This window comes from Taudactylus pleione, unplaced genomic scaffold (assembly GCF_031769625.1).
Source record: "Taudactylus pleione unplaced genomic scaffold, aTauple2 ptg000242l, whole genome shotgun sequence".
NCBI classification, from domain to species: domain Eukaryota; kingdom Metazoa; phylum Chordata; class Amphibia; order Anura; family Myobatrachidae; genus Taudactylus; species Taudactylus pleione.
In genome coordinates, this window is record NW_028284644.1 from 6,817,426 (window position 1) to 6,835,075 (window position 17,650).

Below are 17,650 nucleotides of genomic sequence, written 5' to 3' on the forward strand. Positions count from 1 at the left end.
CAAAGGAGCAGCAGAGATTGAGTCATAAAAATATGTATATAATGTCCAAATAAATGTATTAATTTTTACTCTCATCAAACCCTGTATACACATCCCACACCCTATGTATACATTACACAAACTATATATAGATCCCGCACTCTACATATGCATCACTAAACCCTATACATACATCCCACACCCTATATATACACAGCCCACAACCCATACATACACCCCACCTAGCTTATCTGAGCCACTTTCAGGTGCAAGCCCTAACGAGCCTGCTACCAGGCTGAAAGGCCCAAAACCTGGAGTGGCCTGTGGATGGAGCCCTCCCTCTCCTCACATCCACACCCCCAGGACCCATTCCGGCTTTTTACTAAAGCCGACACTTCTAATCTGTTTTTCAAACAGACTTCTCCTGGCGGTTTTAAAACACATAGGATAGGAATCTGGGACAGAGACAGAAGCCATTCAAAACTGCTCCAGTGCTTATATCACAATACATACACCCCACACCCTGTATATACACAATCACCACACCCTTTATATATTCTGTACATACCACACCCTATAATATATATATTATATATATATATTATATATATATATATATATCATATATACACCCACACACACACATACACACACCCCACATCCTGTATATACATCCCACACCCTATATATATATATACTGTACATCCCACAGCCTATATATGCACATTACCAAACCCCATACATACACCCCATACCCTGTATATAAACATCTCACACTATATATATATATATATATATATATATATATACATACATACACATAACCACACCCCATATATACATCCCACACACTATATACACATCCAACACCCTTTATATACATCCCAAACTCTCTCTCTATATATATATATATTATATATATACACATATACACACATACACAAACACACACACATATATATATATATATTAGTACATCTCACACCCTATATATACATCCCACAATATATATACACACACCTTACACCCTGTATATACATCCCACACCCTGTATATACATCCCACACTCTATATATACACTCTGCACCCTATGTACATCACACACCCTATACTACAATGACAGGATGTATTTTTATGGTACAATATGCAAATGTGAGGTCTCACCAAACCTATATATACAGTGCCTTGCAAAAGTATTCACCCCCTTTGCATTTTTTATGTTTTGTTGCCACACAACCTGAAATTAAAATGGATTGTTTGAAGGTGTGCATCATTTCATTCACAGAACATGCCTACAACTGTGAAGTTGTGCTTTTTTTTATATTGTGAATCAAACAACATTTAGGACAACATAACAGAAAACTTCAGCATGCATAACTATTCACCCCCCTACTTTGTCGAGCCACCTTTTGCGGCAATTACAGCTGCAAGTCGCTTTGCAAGTCGCTTTGGATAAGTCTCTATGAGCTTGCCACATCTTGCCCCTGGGATTTTTGCCCATTCCTCAAGGCAAAGCTGCTCCAGCTCCTTCATGCTGGATGGTTTCCGTTTGTGAACAGCAATCTTCAAGTCTGACCACAGATTCTCAATTGGATTGTGTCGAAGCTGGATAATTGGCTGAGACAAGATCAGTTTAAAATTGATTCGCAGCGACGCCATCTTGCGACTGGCCGCAAGACACCATCTTGGAAATGATATCGCAAGACGCCATTTTGCGAATGGCCGCCCAAGCGCCGTTTTAGATAAACTCACACTTTAGTACGTGACGATATTACTATTAGCATCATGCGATTGCATCTTACACCATTTCTCATACACACACTAATACGCACAGTTGCGCTGTTAACTAGTCGGATATTAGCAAATGCATAAGATCCTGTATGAAAACGCCGATTATTAGCTTCATGTATCTGCCCCAAGTTAACTAGCATCTTTACATCAGACCCCACATACTCACACATTACATATTCACATACAAGGTTCCATAAGCTTTAAGGTATAAGATTCAAGTATGCACAGTTACTATAATTGCTATGAAATAAAGATTATTTTGTAACTAAGGTTTTATATGTGATAAGTAAGCAGTGTTTGGTATTGTACTGATGCGTACTCTCTCAACAGTATTCCGGTAACATCGATGTAGAGATCGCAACAGGCATTCTCAACTTATGGACCGCAGAGACTTCAAGCAACAAAATGTACATTATATGACCAACTGTTAGGATTTGCATGAGGTGGGAAACCAGAGACCACCAGTTGTTAGAGGCTGGACTGTGTCTATTTGAACCAACCTGTTAGATGCCTTGTAACATATGCCCTCTCCTTTAGGACCAATGGTATTAGCAACAAACTTCTCTATTGTGTTGTCTATTTCTGGGGGGTATAAATATGTGTGCTCTGACCCTGGATTGCTAGTCTTCGTGCTGAATGCTGATTGACCAGGGGTTTCTTGCTGATGCCTACATCTGGCCCAGAGCGCTGCGTATGTATAACTGTACTTGGGTGTGTATAATTCCTTTGCGCTAAAATTGTACTTATAACTAGCGTGTAACTGACTGTACTTTTACTTGAATAATACTTTGTGCTTTGGAACCACAGGTTCTAGGTCTGGAGTCTTTATTTACTGTATAACTGCGTAGGCAAAATAGCGTCATCCTTAGAGGTTTATAGGCAGGATATTAGAAGGTATAGGCAGAGGTGTATAGAGGTTCAAAGGCAGTATCGTTAGTTGGGGGCTCGTAGTGAAGTCACTTACCCACTCACACGGCACATACGGTTATCGATATCTCACCAAAGGGTGGAGTGGCCATATGCAGGGTTTACCTGCAACCGCTCGGTGCTGAGAAATTGCTACCTGTTTTCGTGTGAGCCAGGGACGCTGACTAGAATCAAGGGACAAGAGAAAAAGCTTGTTTTCCTTTGTTGATAAAACCTAACATTTAAAGGGGTGCCGCAGTATTGAACACGCGGCTGAGTCGCAGTTTTGCGCACAGTAAAGACGCACTTTTGTGTACGCAGCTAAAGGTTGTCATACGTTTGTGTGGTAGTCGCATTATTGTGTATGCGACTGGTCGCACAATAGCGTATACATACTTCCGGTTGTGCTGCCACATGTTTAAACAAAGCCATTGAGTTTACATTATCAATTGTTGCTAAATATCTGGGTTAACGTGTATTTTTCTGCGCAGGAAAAAAGTGTGTAACTGTGAGTGTTTGTTTAGGGTGTAACACGGGACCTAAATGTTAAGGGTATCGTAGGATCCTTAAGTGCTAGGCGCAGGAGTTGGCCTAGTGACTCGGTAGCAGCTTACCGTTTACTTTACACAAAGCCCCCAGCGTGATTACAGCGTTCAGTAATCAATGTGTGTGATCTGTTAGGCTTATTTGAACACTATAATTGAACCACATAATCTTGGCTAGATTGTGATTGTGAGCTGGTGGGAGAGTGGACGAAATCAACTGGAACACAAAGGGTACTTTGCTGCTCTCTAGCAGTTGAGAAGTAGTCAAAAAGGGATTGCTGAGCGGAAGCGGCGTTTACTTCCGTAGGTGAGTGGAAGCGTCTAGAGGTCCTCCATAAGGTTTGCGAATATGCCTTTTTTTCCAAGACGATCGCAGGTAAGTGAAAGTATCTTGACTGTCTTTCACCAGTTTAAATCTTTATTGAAAAACGTAGGAGTTGTCTCAGAATGGGAGCCACGCAAACAATAGAGATGTTAGACAATGATGTGCTGCTAATGGAAGCACCGCTTGGATCGGCCGTCGTATTATGCATACTAAGTACGGTACTTATGCAATAAGGTATTGTGATGTATGGTTTAAGATGACGATGAAGAGTGTTAGACCGTTTCCCAGAATTGGTAGTTTTGATAAAGATGTATTAGGTAATGTCCGGGATCACATCAGTCTGATGCGCTCCCGAGAGAAAAAGGTCAAATATTATGAATGTTTAAAGTTGTGGCAGCATGAAGGGGATGCGTGGCTTAAAAATGCGCAAGCGACGCAAACTAGCGTTGCGAGCGCATTGCCAGAGAATACATCTGCGACGCTGAATTGCAATGCGGGCGAGCCGCAAAATGGCAAAATGGCGCACACGTGCAGCAAGGTAGCGTTGTGGAAGGTATTGCCAGAAGTTCACGCGCACCACCCCCACCTTATGTGGATGGAGGTGCAAGTACAGTTACCAAAAATACCCATAAAAATGTAACAAGCAATTTGTACCCTCTCTTAAGCAACTATAAAGAAAATGTTCATGATGTGGATGATGAGCCTATTGTAATGTCTGCCATTTCCCATGCTGTACAAATGATAGATGCTACACCACGACAATCACGAGTGGTGCCGCCATCTCCATCGGTAACAGCAAGGGAAGTGCTAACACCCTCTTCACCCGTAGAGGAAGTTGTTACTACCATACGTAGCAGCAACAGATTAAACCCCCAGCAAGGAAACAAGGTCAAAAGGTAGCAGCGCTACCAGTCTGCATCCCATTCGGACAATAACTTTTCCGAATGGAAATGTAGATGCGAACGGTGTAGTGCCCACGAGGGAAGTGGTAATGCATTGTCCTTGGACAAGAGCAGAACTAAATTCCATCATAAATGATTTCCCCGATCCCAAAAAGGAACTAGCCAAATGTCAAAGATTTTTGAGGAATTTGGGTAGTTCTCTTGAGCCAACTAATAAAGATTGGCGGGTGGTGTTAAGGGCCTGTCTACCACGCAATACCGACGTGACAAAATTTATCACGGATTGTGTATTGGATGGTGACGTTCCCTTAACAGACCAAGTAAACCAAGGTAACATTTCCCGCATTGTAACTCAATTAGGTATATATTTTCCGGTAGTAGTTAACTGGAACAAAATTTTCACCATAAAGCAAAAGGAGAGTGAATCTGCAGAAGAGTATTGCGACCGGGCTCTGCAGACTATCACCCAGTACACTGGGATAGAAAATATTAAAGATAGCACTCACCACAGGGGAATGATAGTCACGGTACTCATGGACGGTCTTAAGGAAAACTTAAAGACTCGGGTTCAGACCTCACAACCTGGCTGGAAGGGAGTCACAATAGATACACTCATAGAATCTGCCATAGAACATGATAAAAACATCTCAAAGAAGAGAGAGACCCAGAGCGAAAAACAAATGGATGTCAGTATTCAAGCTCTGGAAGGAATGACGGTAACATCACAGCCAACAGACACACTTGCATCTACACACATACCTACACCTGAACAGTTATATGCCCTCACTAATCCCACACAACAGCAAACACAGCTCTATTCTACTAACCCTACACAACCACAGGTCCCACACTACTCACAAACTTCATATCCCCCACAATACCCTTATCCTCCATATCCCTACCCATGTCCACCACCTTTCCCCCTGCTCAAACCTCACTACAACCCGTGTCTTCATCCGATCCACGAATATGTTTTAATTGTAACCAGCCAGGACATTTAATTAAAAACTGCAGAGTAAAAAGGGTAGGACCCGCAAACCAGAGAGTACCTGGATATCCCCATAAGGGATATGCACAGAGAACAGCAAATGTCCAGCAGGCATCAGCTCCAATTGTGGCTGTTAATGCTTTATTGGAGAATGATAGCCAACGCTAGGGGTCAGGTCATACCTGTAGTCTACAGATAGTCAGATTAACGGGAAGTACTAGGGAAGAACCGGTCATGATGGTTGATGTAGCTGGTACTGAATATCCTTTTCTTGTAGACACAGGGGCGACCAGGTCAGTGATAAAATCTCCCGTTAATTTACAAGTGACCAATGAAACAGTACCAATAATGGGTGTAACAGGTAAAGTGGAACATTATCCTTTAACAAAGTCCACAGAGGTTACTATTGGGCCATTGCATACCAGGCATTCTTTTCTTTTGGCTGCTGCGGCTCCTACTAACCTGCTGGGTAGAGACTTGTTATGTAAGATGGGATGTGTTATATATTTCACCCATGATGGTGTATTTTTAGATATCCCTGAGAGAGTTGCGCACGAGGTGCAGTATATGTTGGACACTCCCCAAAGGATAATGTATCACTCTACCAGTTTAAATGAAAACCCATCCCAGATAGATCAAATGTTGTCCCAAATTCCAGATTCCCTTTGGACTAAGGATGGACAGGACACTGGATTAATTGCAAACGTAACCCCCGTAATGGTAAATTTAAAACCCGGTAGGCAAGCTCCAAAAATTCCCCAGTGCCCACTAAAACAGGAGGTAGAATTAGGGGTTTTTCCAATAATTGAACAATTATTGCAACAGGGAATTTTAGTCCGTACAGCTAGTGTAGCCAACAGTACCATCTTTCCAGTGAAAAAGAGTGGTGGGAGGGGTTATAGGCTGGTACAAGACCTTAGAGGTGTTAATAAGGTCGTAGAGAGCCAATTCCCCGTAGTGCCAAATCCAGCTGTCATCCTGATGCAGATCCCACCAAATGTAACCCATTTCACTGTCATTGACCTCTGTTCTGCTTTCTTCTCTGTGCCTCTCCACCCTGACTGTCAGTATCTATTCGCATTTACATACAGAGGTGTGCAATATACATGGACACGGTTGCCCCAAGGTTTCATAGACAGCCCCTGTATCTTTTCCCAGGAATTGCACGACTGTTTACAATCTTTTCAACCTGCAAATGGATCTGTTCTAATTCAATATGTGGACGATTTATTGCTGTGTTCTGACTCTTTTATGTCATGTTTGAATGATACTAAACTTTTGTTGCTTCATCTCTCACATACAGGACACAAGGTGGCTAAGGACAAACTACAGCCGTGCCAATCCAGAGTAAAATATTTGGGACACTGCCTAACCCAGTGGTTAAGACATCTCACAAATGATAGAATCCAGGCCATACAGAACATGACACTGTCGCAGAATCAACAGCAAATTCGTACCTTCTTGGGAATGTGTGGATACTGTAGAATGTGGATCCCAGGTTTTTCTATTTTGGCCTTGCCTTTACAGGACTTAGGGCCTCATTCAGAGGCGGTCGGAGGATGCAAGCGGTCGCTCAGAAACTGGGCGGCCACTTGCATCCTGACCGCCCGCCTCTGTTGTGGTCGTTAGGCTGTGGGTTAACACCCACAGTCTAACGACCGCTTGGGTGATGGCCGCGATGGTCAGTGACCATCGCGACCATCGGGGCTTACAACGAGACCCTAGGGTAGGGTCTCACTTGTCGTAAGCCCCGGAGAGCTTCTGGCTCTGTCAGAGTCGGAAGCTCTCCACTGACATCACTAGTGATGTCAGTGGGGCCTCCCCCAAACGGCAGGCGTTCCCATGGGAACGCATCCGTTTGGGCTGCCACCCCCCCAGCCTGCCATCCAAACAGGGCGAGCTGTCAATCAATGACAGCTCGCCCCCTTTGGAAAGAGACCCGATACGACCAGCGCTGTCGGTCGTAGCGGGTCTCACGCATGCGCACGAGGGAGCCGGCTCCCTCGTGCGCATGCGCACTGGCAAAACATTGAGGCGGCCGTGTGGTCGTAGACCGTATGGCCGCCTCTGAATAAGGTTCTTAATCTCTTCCTCAAAGCCCGATCGTGTCATACACACAGAGGAATCAGAGCAGGTTTTCCTTAATCTTATGGATAGTCTGACAAAAGCACTGCATTGGGAATACCTGATTATGAAAAACCTTTTGATTTGTATTGTACGGAAGCCGATGGTTGTGCTGCAGGTGTCCTTACACAAAAACATGGTGATGCCAGTAGGCCCGTAGCATACTACAGTGCCCAATTGGACACTGTGGCGAGATCACTCTCCACCTGTTTGAGAAGTGTAGCAGCTACCGCTCTATTGGTGAGTAAAAGTGAGGACGTAGTATTAGGTCATGATATGATTGTATACACTCCCCACGCTGTATATGCTCTGCTGAATTCTGCTCAAAACAGACACGTCTCTTCGGCTAGGTTTACCAAATGGGAACTAGCTCTAATCGCACCTGCAAACATCACTGTTAAACGTTGCAGTACGCTGAATCCAGCAACGTATTTACCATATGTACAACATGATGTACAAAGAGAGGAAGGAGACGAGTTGCTGGCGGGGGGTAAGTTCAGTGGACATAATGATACACATGATTGTATGGATATCTGAATCAGACCTTTACTGCTAGACCTGACATACACAACACACCTTTAGAGAATGTAGATGTGACTTTTTACACGGATGGGAGTTGTCATAGACAAAGAGACAGGTGAATTATGCACAGGTTATGCTGTTGTAAATGACACAGACATCAGCCCAGGTGGCAGAGATAGTAGCACTAACTAGAGCGTGTGAACTGGCAGCAGGCAAATCTGCTAACATTTACACTGACTCGAGGTACGCGTTCGGGGTGGTGCACGATTTCGGGGCTCTATGGCGTCTGAGAAATTTTATGACAGCAGCAGGCACACCAGTTGCACATTCCCGACACAAAAAACACCTTTTAGAAGCAATCCAACTGCCCAAAGCGGTGCCAGTAATCAAGTATAAAGCCCATACATGTGAGGATGATCCGGTGTCATTGGGCAACAACAGAGCCGATGTAGCTGCAAAATGGGCAGCAGGGTTAAAAATGTTTTCTCCCACTGAAAAAATTGTCTTTCCAAACAATTGATATGCTGAAATTAATTGAGATGCAAAATTTGTGTTAAATTCAGGAAAAGTTAATTTTGAAGTCCAAGGGATGTGGGCAAGAGTCCTCCGGGCTCTGGATGGAAGGACAAGGTAAGCCAGTAGCCCCCAAGGCATTTTACCCCAGCCTGGCTGAGGCAGCACACGGTCTGACTCATCTGGGAAAGCAAGGTATGTGCAAGTTGGTGAGAGCATACTGGTGCGCACCAGGTTTTTCTTCACAAGCAGAAAAGATAGCAATGTCCTGTCTGACTTGCTTGAGGAGGAACATAGGGAAAGCGATCCCTACCGAACCGTCCCACATTCCACCGACTGATGGACCTTTCCAGGTGATACAAATTGATTTCATCCAATTACCACCCTGCAGGAATCTTAAGTATGTATTAGTGTGCACAGACGTATTTTCTAATTGGGTTGAGGCCTACCCAGCGGCCACTAATACTGCTGCGTTTACTGCCAAGAAAATAGTTCAGGAATTTGTATGCAGGTAAGGTATCCCTAAAATCATTGAGAGTGACAGGGGTACTCATTTCACAGGTGATGTTTTTCAAAATATGTGTAAGCTGATGGGTATTAATAGTCGACTTCACACCCCCTACCGACCGCAAGCCAGTGCCAAGGTAGAGTGGATGAAGGGGACTATTAAAAATAAGCTAAGTAAAATCATGGCAGAGGCTGGACTAGGATGGCCAGAAACATTACCTTTGGTCCTACATAGCATAAGGACCACTCCTAGACCTCCTTTAAATCTGTCCCCATTTGAAATACTGTTCGGTAGACAACCTCATTTGATTAGAAGTCCACAGGAAGACTTGAAGTGTAACAAAGAGGTAACTGTAAAGTATCTTATATCAATGAGTAAGCAGTTAAAACAACAGCAGCAGAAACTGAAATTGTTGTCCAATGATATGCCTGAAACTAACTGTCATGATGTTGAACCAGGAGAATATGTTATGATCAGAAATTTCTTGCGTTCAGGTTGTTTGACTGAGCGGTGGGAAGGTCCGTACCAGGTGCTGCTGCACCTTCAAAGTACTACATCTTTGAAGGTGGCTGAGAGAGATACCTGGGTCCATTCCACTCACTGCAAAAAGGTAAACCAACCGGTGGAGAAACGAGTCAGAGACAAGGCTGATAAGCGTGGACCTGTCGCTCGTGAGCTTGTTCCAGGAGGATTGAAAAGGTCGTAGTGAGATACCTGAACTAAAAGAAATCTGCAGGTCTTGTTGTGGCAATGGACAGGCCTGCTGTGTTCATTTGCATGTTCTCTTTTAGAGTGTTCACCATCCTGGTCGGTTCGGGAATGTCCGGTTTCTGTGAAGGGGGACCGATTGTGGAGAGGGGAGTTGATGGCAGTGCTGATGGAGTGGATTCAGAAGGAGTGCAATGCCAATCAGGGGAGTGTCTGACCAATCTTAGTACTGTTATTGTTAAGAGAGCTGTTATTTCGGATACTCGGGGACAGTGTAGAGGTTTGTCGTCTGAAGATTCCTGTATTTGTGAGCTTTGTGGGTCCCTAGTTGATGAGAATGGTATCCAACCGTGCCAGCCTAAATATAACACGTACTGGGGTGGGTATCCTTTAGAGGATTATCATAGCATGGTAGGCAAAGTGTTAAATCAAACTGATTGCTGGGTGTGTTCACATGTGCCACAGGGACAGCATAATGTAGGGTTGGTGCCATTTCCGCTGAATATCACGGAAATTTTAGAATTACAGAAAGGGAAGACATTGGATGGAAAATTCCTCTCATCCAAACCACCTCATTGCAAACTCTATCAATTCCAAGTAGATAGATCACTTTTGTGTTTAAACATAACCAATCCCAATAAACCTGGGAGTTGGGAAGTGACAGGGAATAATCAGACGATGACCTTCTCACAAAGAGCTGATAATGAGTCCATAAACCATGATCTGATACGCTCAATTAAATCTAGTGGGAGACATTTTAGGTACCGGTATGCATTGAGTTCCACCAAAGAAATTATTGGTAAGGTGCCAGATGGTTATTGTGCTAAAATAATACAGCCAGAGACTTGCATGTACCAGATGGAAGACCCAGAAATAGGATTGTTTGCAAGGGAAATGTGCTTAATGATAATGATGCATACCATTCCTTATGTTCTCCCTGATGATGTATATTTTATATGTGGAAGAAAAGCGTATAAGTGGCTCTCCCCAAGTTCCGAAGGTTTGTGTTACCTGGGAAGAGTAGTCCCAGAAGTTATGACCCTCACACATGTTGAAATGCTTGGTATACATAAAAACACACCATCACCATATCTTCACACGCAATATGAACACAGAGACAAACGAAATATGACACATGGTGACGTGCATAAAGCCACTCAGTTAATTAGTGAGACAACTGGCTTCCAAGTTTTAGTTGCATTGGATCCCACCAGGATCGCTCGGGGTACATAAAATTTTAGATATATTCAGGAACTTGCTAAATTAATAGATAATATCACCAAGTTGTATACAGGGAGAGAATTGCAAGCGTACAAGAAAGAACTGGTGCAACACAGGCTAGTGTTAAATTATTTAACTGCTGTTACTGGAGGGTACTGCGTAACTTTGGCCACCCAATTAGGAGTAAAATGATGCACCTATGTCACCAATGATACCAGCGACCCCAAAGAGGTGATAGACCGATAGATGGATGAAATTCTGCAGCTAAAATGGGAATTTCATAAGAACCATAATGCTTCAGTGGCTGAACTAGGGGAGAAGATAGAAGGATGGGTTTCATGGCTGAACCCTGTGAAATGGTTCTCAGGCCTAGGGGAATGGGTCCAGGAAGTGATCGCCAGCATAGGCAAATTCTTAATCCTTATACTGATTGTCATCATAATAATTGGAATATGTGTCCGGTGTGTTCCTATTGTGTTGAAGTGTGGAAAATGTAAAAATGGAGTAAAACAAAAGAACGAAATTTTGATGGTGGTCAGTATGAATACCGAGGTAAATACAGAACTGCATTACAACCCTGAACTAGGAAATACCATCATTTAATGTATTATATTTAGACCTGCATAGAATGCATTATTGAAATGTTATTTTTAAAACACCTCAGATAATGTAAAGTCTCAAATTTCCCCTTCAAGACTGCCTTTATAGGACTGGTGTATCCCCACACCTTTCACATGATCTTCCAAGATCCGCGGTGTGCGTATAATAGTAGTTTTATGTCCCCACTCAGAGACACATTATTGATGGATTAAGCACCACCTTATGCCATCCCATAATAACACTAAATAATAACACTAAATAGTATATAAATGTAAGCCTAAATTATATTTTAAAATCAGATTGTGATAGTATGTTGTTCGCTATCAAAGGGTGGACTGTCGAAGCTGGATTATTGGCTGAGACAAGATCAGTTTAAAATTGAATCGCAGCGACGCCATCTTGCGACTGGCCGCAAGACACCATCTTGGAAATGATATTGCAAGACGCCATTTTGCGAATGGCCGCCCAAGCGCCGTTTTAGATAAACTCACACTTTAGTACGTGACGATATTACTATTAGCATCATGCGATTGCATCTTACACCATTTCTCATACACACACTAATACGCGCAATTGCGCTGTTAACTAGTCGGATATTAGCAAATGCATAAGATCCTGTATGAAAACGCCGATTATTAGCTTCATGTATCTGCCCCAAGTTAACTAGCATCTTTACATCAAACCCCACATACTCACACATTACATATTTCACATACAAGGTTCCATAAGCTTTAAGGTATAAGATTCAAGTATGCACAGTTACTATAATTGCTATGAAATAAAGATTATTTTGTAACTAAGGTTTTATATGTGATAAGTAAGCCGTGTTTGGTATTGTACTGATGCGTACTCTCTCAACAGTATTCCGGTAACATCGATGTAGAGATCGCAACAGGCATTCGCAACGTATGGACCGCAGAGACTTCAAGCAACAAAATGTACATTATATGACCAACTGTTAGGATTTGCATGTGGCGGGAAACCAGAGACCATCAGTTATTAGAGGCTGGACTGTGTCTATTTGAACCAACCTGTTAGATGCCTTGTAACATATGCCCTCTCCTTTAGGACCAATGGTATTAGCAACAAACTTCTCTATTGTGTTGTCTATTTCTGGGGGGTATAAATATGTGTGCTCTGACCCTGGGTTGCTAGTCTTCGTGCTGAATGCTGATTGACGAGGGGTTTCTTGCTGATGCCTACATCTGGTCCAGAGCGCTGCGTATGTATAACTGTACTTGGGTCTGTATAATTCCTTTCCGCTAAAACTGTACTTATAACTAGCGTGTAACTGACTGTACTTTTACTTGAATAATACTTTGTGCTTTGGAACCACAGGTTCTAGGTCTGGAGTCTTTATTTACTGTATAACTGCGTACGCAAAATAGCGTCATCCTTAGAGGTTTATATGCAGGATATCAGAAGGTATAGGCAGGGGTGTATAGACGTTCAAAGGCAGTATCGTTAATTGAGATCTGGGCTTTGACTAGGCCATTCCAACACATTTAAATGTTTCCCCTTAAACCACTCGAGTGTTACTTTAGCAGTGTGCTTCGGGTCATTGCCCCTGCTGGAAGGTGAACCTCTGTCCCAGTCTCAAATCACAGGCAGACTGAAACAGGTTTTGCTCAAGAATATCCCTGTACTTGGCACCATCCATCTGTTCCTCGACTCAAATCAGTTTCCCAGTCCCTGCTGCTGAAAAACATCCCCACAGCATGATGATGCCACCACCATGTTTCACTGTGGGGATGGTGTTCTTGGGGTGATGGGATGTGTTGGGTTTGCGCCAGACAAAGTGTTTTCCTTGGTGGCCGAAAAGTTAAATTTTAGTCTCATCCTACCAGAGCACCTTCCTCCATAGATTTGGGGAGTCTCCCACATGCCTTTTGGCAAACTCAAATTGTGTGTTCTTATTTTTATCACTAAGTAATGGCTTTTTTCTGGCCACTCTTCCATAAAGCCCAGCTCTATGGAGTGTACGAGAAAGATGGTTGAACCACTCTAAAGTTCCACAGTTGGAAAATAATGGAGTCTATTAGACTAAGTGTATAGGTGGGACATAACAGTAAAATGTACAATAAACATAGGCATAGAAATAAGGTTATTAATAGATTAAATAAACATGAATACAAATATTATGCAAAAATACTGCTACTGAAGAAGGTGTGGGTGATTCCACATCGAAACGCGTTTGGCTGTTCCCCTCCATCGATTGCCCCAGTTGGGACCCTTACTTGACTCTCTTCCGGACCGGCAATTCTATTCTACTCCAGCCATTATCTTCCCCTCTGGAACCACGCCGATTACATTACCTGTCCTATCAGGACGTGTTGCTCCATTGGAGGCTGGTAAATACACATACAGCTGGACGTTAATCTGGATTGAGCATTGAATTATATTCTTATTCTAACAACAGTTCGTATCTATACACTTTACCCATGTGAATATTGCAGGAATATCCATACCTGTGACTATATCTATTTATTGGACATTGGTCACTTGCAGCGCCCATACATGAGACCAACCTACAGTTGATCCTAGTTTTTTATTACAATACCCATGATTTTTATTGTTTGTTTTACTACTGATAGATATTCAATTTTTTATTTGATTACTTCAACCAAGCTGTATATTTGCATAATATTTGTATTCATGTTTATTTAATCTATTAATAACCTTATTTCTATGCCTATGTTTATGGTACATTTTACTGTTATGTCCCACCTATACACTTAGGACCTCATTCAGAGCCACTCGCAAAATGCGAGCGCTTGTTCTGAATGAGGGCGGCCTCATCTCTAAAAAGAGCTGGCCTCCTGGCCGCTCGCTAAGCTGTGGATGCCCACCCACAGCTTTAGCGAGCGGCCAGGTTGATGGTCGCGATGGTCAAGACCATTGCGACCATCGGGGCTTGTGACGAGACCTTTGTGGTAGGGTCTCCTCTGCCGCAAGCCCCAGAGAGCTTCTGGCTCTAATAGAGCCAGAATCTCTCCCACTGACATCACTGGTGATGTCAGTGCGGCCGCCCTCAAACTGCAGGCGTTCGTTTCAGAAAGCCTCCGTTGGTGAAGCCACCCCCCGCCACGCCTACAAAACGGGGCGAGTTATCGATCACCATCGACAGCCGCCCCATTTGTAGTGAGCCCTGGAGCGAGAGAATTTCTCTCTCGCTCCAGGGCTTGCGCACGCGCAGTGCGGCCGCTGCGCGTGCTCAGAGCCCAACATCGACCCGCTTGCGAGCACTCAAACGCTTGCGAGCGGGTCTGAATGAGACCCATAGTCTAATAGACTCCATTATTTTCCAACTGTGGAACTTTAGCGCGGTTCAACCATCTTTCAATTATGTACAAACATTTAGGGGGCTGACTACCTCCATTTGAACCTGCAGCTTTAGGACAGCGCCAGTCTGATATTATATATATACAGGAAATGGGAGGGGCTGGGCTGCACATCCTAATATTAAACATGATAATAGGTGCTACCATGCTGAGACCAGTAGTTCTACAGCAAAAAGGAGAGGGTGGGGGAGGAGCAGGTGCACACTATAAGCACTAAGAATACAAATGATCAAAATATCTATAATAGACTGCAATAATTTACATGGTTTTCAATGTAAGGTTTCTTAGTACATGTTTGGCCAAAGATGTTTGCCCACCTACCACGTCACGGTGAACCTTATTTGGGGGTGTCCTACGCTCTGGATTTCAACCCCAGTATGTTAGGGACCTACCCTCAGAGGTTGGTAGGCCCCATAACCATGATTATGCCAAAACCTCTATTTTATTATTTGCAAAATTCTGTTGCAATATGTACTACTATATATGAGTAATGTTTGAGTTGTGCTTCTGTCATTCCTTTTTTGTGTTTACAACAATAGTCTCCACAGGTAGCACCTCCTATTTTACATATATATATATATATATATATATATATATATTTATATATATATATTCAGGGTGTGCAGTCTAGGGCCCCTCTCCACATCATTAATAAATCATTAAGTTCCTGTTTATCTTTAGCCTGTCTCATCGTTCATCTTTCTGCCTTAGTATCCTCCCATGAGGGAAACCCATCTTTAACCACCATGACTAGTATTGTCAGGGACTCAGCCTGTGGGGCCTGCTCCTTCACAGGAAGACAGTTCTCCCAGAATCGTGACACAGAGCTTTACAAGAATGAGACGCTAATTCAGATATCCTGAAGAATAAAATGCTGAAGGGGCCTGGAATGGAAGTGTGTAAATGGAACCACTTAGAGCGTGGCCACCATCTTCTCCAATAGCTGCATGCAGCGTAGCATGGACACCCTGTGTAGAGAAAAAAGAATGTGCACAAGGGACCGCAACTCCCTGATCTTGTGCTCAGGCAGACAAACCTGCTGAGACACAGTGTCGAACAAAAGGCACAAAAAGACCAACTTCTGTGTTGGAACCAATTTGGATTTGGGTAGATTGAGAACCCAACCGTGAAGTTCCAGAGTTTTCATGACAACCTGCAAGTGATCCTTCAAGAGTTCCTCTGAAGGTGCCTTTATTAGAAAGTAGTCTAAATAGGGAATTGTCGTAATTCCCTGCCAATGCAGAATAGCTACCATAGGTGCCATCAGTTTTGTAAAAACCCTTGGTGCGGAGGAAAGCCCGAAGGGCAGAGCCCAAAAATTAAAGTGACAGGGGCCTACCGCAAGCTGCAGCAGCTCGTGGTCTCGTTTCCAAATCGTTACATGTAGATACGCGTCCTTTATATCTAAGGATGCAAAAAAATTTCCTACTTCCATAGGGGCAATTACTGTACATAACGACTCCATCCTGAACCTTCTCACCCTTAAGTGCAGGTTGAGACTTTTTAAATTCAAAATGGGTCAAAAAGAACCCTCCAAATCCAGTATGTAACCTCTGGAGAGGACTCCTCTGACCCAAAGGTCTGTGGATGGCCGAAACCAGGCCTCCCTGAAAGAGAGAAGACAGCCACCTATACCAATGAGCTTTGAGTCCTCCTGATCTGAGTCAATGGAAGGATCTGTCACCCCTACGGGTGTCAGGGCGAAGGGACCGCATGGCCATATGCCCTCTGAACTGACCTGCTCTCTGATCTCCTGGAAGAAACTGGCTTTTTCCAACAGTCGCCTGAGCGATAATTCGGTCCAGCTCTTGACCAAGCAGAGATTGACCTGTAAAAGGGAACTCCCTGCAAAATGCTCCTGGAATCACTATCGCTTGCCAAGAACGTAGCCACAACGTAAACAGATAAAGTTGATATACCTGCCAGAAGAGAAATAGTGTCTAGACGCATGACTCACATAAATTGAAGTCTGTTTCAGGTTGTCCTCCAGGGTAAGGATATCCGAAGAATCTGCACCTGACTGAATAGCTTCTGCTAATTGGTCTGACCAGGCTTCTATGGTCTTGGTAGCCCAGGCCCCTGCCAACACCAGATGCAGGGTAGTACCTGTTAAAGAAAACAAGGATTTGAGCAGATGCTCACACTTTTGGTCCATAGCATCTTTCAGTGTGGCTGCAGTATCTATTGGAAGAACCGTAGTCTTAGCTAAACGGGCAATTGGTGCATCCACTTCTGGAGGTACCTCCCATGGAGCCGTATCTTTCTCAGCAAAAAGATAAGTAAACTTACATCCTGCTGGAAGCTTAACACGTTTATCTGGTTTAGCCCAGGATTCCCCCAGCACATCAGAAAAATGCATACATGAAGGAAAATTCAAAACATGTTTTTTTTCTTTTCTTAAATAACCCTGCAGAAGCTGCTTCATCATAAGGCTCCTAGTCTTCAATTTTTAAAATCTGGCGAATGGGCTGGATAAACTCAGTAACACCCAAACTATTGGGAGAACTGTCTTCGCAACTAGAATGATCTATTCATTCATGATCTAATGCCTCCCCATCCTAAGCAAAAGATCCTTGCGAATCCTGCCCTTCCCCCAAGAAATGCACTGTCTGGGTAGGCTGTTGCTTATAAGCACTCACACCAGCCGAGCCAAAGACTGCCTCTAAAGAAAAACAGA

General features: G+C 43.5%; 1 protein-coding gene across 2 annotated transcripts in view; it reads right to left on the reverse strand.

Moving 5' to 3' along the window:
• The window catches only part of TFEB (transcription factor EB), a 75,304-nt gene that overhangs the window by 17,613 nt on the left and 40,041 nt on the right, over positions 1 to 17,650 (reverse strand). The window lies entirely within an intron of this gene.